The sequence below is a fragment of the Columba livia genome, chromosome 5, assembly GCF_036013475.1.
Source record: "Columba livia isolate bColLiv1 breed racing homer chromosome 5, bColLiv1.pat.W.v2, whole genome shotgun sequence".
NCBI lineage: Eukaryota > Metazoa > Chordata > Aves > Columbiformes > Columbidae > Columba > Columba livia.
The window spans coordinates 25,399,142-25,403,643 of record NC_088606.1 but is presented as its reverse complement, the minus strand read 5'-3'; positions in this window follow the sequence as shown (position 1 = coordinate 25,403,643).

Below are 4,502 nucleotides of genomic sequence, written 5' to 3'. Positions count from 1 at the left end.
TCCCGCTCCCGCCTCCGCCGCAGCCCCGCCCGGCGCCCCCAGCACGGGGCTCGGAGCGGTCAGGAGCGGCGCTTTCGGCGCGGTGGCACCGGGAGGGAAGGGCGGGCCGCCGCGGCCTCCTCCACCCCACAGGCCCCGGGTGAAGCAGAAGCGGCCGCAGCGCCTGGCACAGAAGGTGCTTGACTTCCCAGGAAGTCAAGAGTTCAAGGTTATTTTCCCAAAAGGCTTTCAGATTAAATTTTGGTAATAAAAAAACTGTCTGAAGCAGCTTTTATATGAGAAAAGTCTTTACTGTTTCTTATGGCACAGATGCTAACTTTTTCTTTACTACACATAATATACATTATTGAAAAATAATTGCTACAAGGGAGACCACACTGATGAGCCCCACAGCTGTGTCCCCAGCACCTCCAGGGATGTCACACCGTTCATAAAAGGCAGCAGTGCCACACCACTCATCATTCGTGGCATTTCTCTCTAACCAAGATGAAATAAAGCTTCATAAACAATATTTGATATCTGGAGCTGCAAGAGGGAAGTATTAGCAGCCTTAGGTAAGTGATTTATTCATAGACAATGCACACCTTCATCATTTCAGTATTGTTTTCAAAGTTCAGCAATCACAACCACAGAAGGGAGAGCAGAGTTGAATGAAGGGCAACATTCACTTCAGGACCAGTGATCCTACACTTATAGGAGACATCAGGAGCTGAAGCACAAACCCCTAAAACCAAGTATGACAAAGCCTGGTTAGGTCTTATCCCACTACCTTGGGAAGATGCTTTATTGCTCAGAGCATGAAGGAAGGAGCAGGCTTCCTTGCAACATGGTGAGGAATAAAGAGCTTAAAACAGGCATGTATAATGCTGAACAAAGTGAGCAACTTGTTCAAAGTTTATTTGCTGTGCATCATAACTATTTCCATACAAAGATGTTGACCTTCCAAGCAGCAAAGGCAGCATGTCAGTTTTAGAATAAAGGAGCTTGTAGGAACGCATGAACAATCTCAGACATGTTCTGCTAAGGATCATTCACTCCCCCCACTGCAAGGGGAGCACCTGGCAAAATGTCATCTGGCAAATAATCGTTTTAAAAAATCTAGATGGCAAAATCTCACAGAAATGGGATTAAGGAATCTGCAACAATTGTAGAAAACCAAAAGACTAATCAAAAAAGTTAATCTTCAGTTTTATGATTTGAATAGTAAAGTTGTCTTGCCCGTTATTATCTACAGCATCATAGAAATTCTTCCATAAAATGATCACAGTAGTAGCTACAATCAGGTTTAGCCATCCTACAGCATTGCCTTCACTGTGCTTTGAAAAGCAGGGCAGCAATTCTCACAACAAGATGCCCCTAAGGGAAAGTAACAGCCGCTGCCCACTCAGGTTTATTGGAATATGACTGAAGAACATACACCTGACTTCACACTGATTTTTATTACTCAAGCATTCAAAAGAAAAAAATCACACCACCTAGAGGTAATGTGCCATCCTGCCTCTTGCAAAATGGTTACTAAATGATGAATTTGGTAAGAGTGGGAACACTGGCATTTAAATCAAATCACAGCAAGTATCTGCCTTAGTTCAAAGATCTCATTCATGGTTTTCAGAGTCAAGACAGTACATTGATTATGTTACTAACACAAGAGCAGCCCACACTGATAAGGAAGAAATGGTTACTTGGAAGGCATCTACATGGTTAATTATAAGTAATGAGACAACACCATGAGATTCCAATTACATACGTATAGCAAATACCTTGCACCTGGGGGAAAATTATCCAAACATAGTATATTCAGGGGGAAATAAAAGACGTGTGTGAGAAAACCCTAGACAGTAAAACTGCACCAAATCGGAGCAGAGCTGCAATGGGAGATAGCTGGAAAACACGAGCACGCCCTCCCGCCTCTGTCTGTGTGATAGCCATGGGAACAGCATCCCCCATGTAACCAAGAAGAACTACGTTCATGTCATGACAGTTCAGGAGAACATCCTGGTGCAGCTCATGCAAAGATCATACTGCTACTGATTTAAAAGCTCAGGGAAAAGGTACCTCAGGAATATCAGCTATGAAAGGAAATTAAGTGACAGGAAACTGCAGAAGTGAGACTGAGCAATGTGAGCATTGTTCTGTCGTTGCCTTTTTTTAGTAATACGCCCCCAAAGGAAGTTATTCAACACATACGTTATTGCAACAAAACTGAAATACAAGTCAGAGGGATCCTTCAGGACACAGCAGCTTTCTCCAAACACGAGCTAAACAAATGATCCTCATATCAAAGGTCACTGGGACAGACACCTGGAGACCACAGGTCCCCTGGTAGGCTGTGTCAGCAAGCTGGAAATGAAGAAGCTGATGCATTGAGTGTAAGGTGATAAACAACATGGACCTCTGTCAACAGGAGGAGCAATCAGGCATCTGTTATTGCCATTTTGCAGAAAGTTTGTCACTTCAGCTACAGCTGAAAGAGAGCAGCTTCTAGCTCCTGCCAGTGCAAAGCAAAGCAGGCTTCCTACAAACACTGCTGAGCAAATACAAGTAATTTATTGCTGCAGCAAAAGCTTGGACTCACTTGTTCCAGGTTTACAAGAAGGTCCAAGAAATGCCAGCAGGCAGTTTTTCCAAATCCTCTGCTCCTTCCACCTTGCTCAGAGAAAGGCGCCTGCCAGAGCCACCGCACCACAGCCAGCGGTGGTTTAGGGGAGGAACAGCAGAACAAGCACAAGCCAGACACATTTTTTAGTTGGAGAAGGGGCAGCAGATAAAACTACCAACCCTGTACTCCTGCAGTCTTCAGACTTAACTTTTACTCTCCTGTAAAAGACATATCCATTTCAGGTGTGTGCTCTCTCCTTCCCAACAAACCACCCTCGATGTATGAGAAATTCATTTGCCAGGGGCTTGGTTCACTAAGGGCAAGGCCATCTCATGCATCTGAAAGACAAGTAGAGTGGGGGGACACAACTAAAGAGGAGAGACAGAAAGAAATACATCACGTCAACTGGCAGGGGTGAAGAGAGGCCATGCTACTTTCCCAAACCGCTGCTGTAGGACCCCATGAAATGTGCAGGCAAGAATCCCCTAATGATCTCGCCAACCAGTTGCCAAACTAGTTTGAGTCAAAAGTCCCTGATCTGCCAGTTGGGAGATAGCACAGGTGTTGTATGTGTGGGTTATTTCTCACATACTTGAGCAGCTTGTAAGAAATGAGCAATAGAGTGTGTAAAACGCTCATCCCCTCATGCGTGCACGCACAGGCACTTTGTACAGATTTGTAGAGAGTGCAGCCTACGTTGGCATAGCAGGAGGGGAATACACAAAGATAAACCTTGCTTAGGAATACTCACGCGCTGCGTTAAGTAGTGTGATAATTAAATCGTTAGTCACATTGGCAAGTGGGTGGAAGAGGCTGGAAACCTCTGATGCAGTTTGCTGCCGGCAATTATACATTTACCAGTGATGTATCCGTCACACACAAAGATGGGCTCAGAACCAAGTACCTGCATCAGCTGAACTTTAGCCCATTTCCCAGAAGTAGAATGGAATGAAGACACCAGCTCTGCATCTGCAGAGCTGTGAAACTACCTGGACCCACTGCCAACCTACCGCATGAGAACAGCTGTATGATTTCGCATACTCAAATATTCATCCAGGCAAGAACTTGCAGAGGCTAATCCTTAACCAAAGATCTGGGATTTTTCCTTCTTGAAATTCACCCTAATAATACCAACTAGTTATTCAGTGCTTATGTGCTCCTGCTCCTGTTACACGGCGTATCTCACTCGGCTGCTGCACGAGAGAAGGCTCACAGGCTCAGCAGAGAGCTGATAGGAGTTCGGTAAATACCTAACCACGCTCTTCAGTTGTCACGGTTGAGACGGACAAACGACATAGACCAGTTTCTTCTGGGATGAAAGCAGTAGATGCCATTTATTGCCACAAGTGCATTTTTATACAGTTTTACCAATTCATGTGTCTCTTCACTATTGTTTACAAGTTACAGCAGTAACATCTCATTGGCTATTTTTGCTATCATCAATGTTAACTCTTTTACTCCCTTCTCTCTCACAGGTACATCCTTAACATCTCCGGATACTCCTTTTCTCCCATCTTTCTCATGCGTAGGCCTTAATATCTTCAAGGCTAATTTCTGTTGCCATGCCCTTCGTCAGGGAATCCAAGGACGCACCATAGTCCCCCACATTCAGTAAGCATCTGCCACTCACATAGGACCAGCTCATCTTTGCAACCATTTAAAGTTTCCTCTAAAGCACAAAACTGAAAGCAATTCTGTTTGTCTTAATGAACTAAATTTTACAGGGGAGCCAGTGGCGAAAAACTGGATCTTGTACTCTAGAGAGTACTATCAACCTCAAAATTCCTGCAGAGGGGAATATAATTAGGAAGGATGGAAAGAAAGGCAGCAAATGGTAGCCTGTACTAGAGACACTGCATTTGCTGTGCTGGTCCCACTCCACAGAGCAGTCCATGCAGCTGCT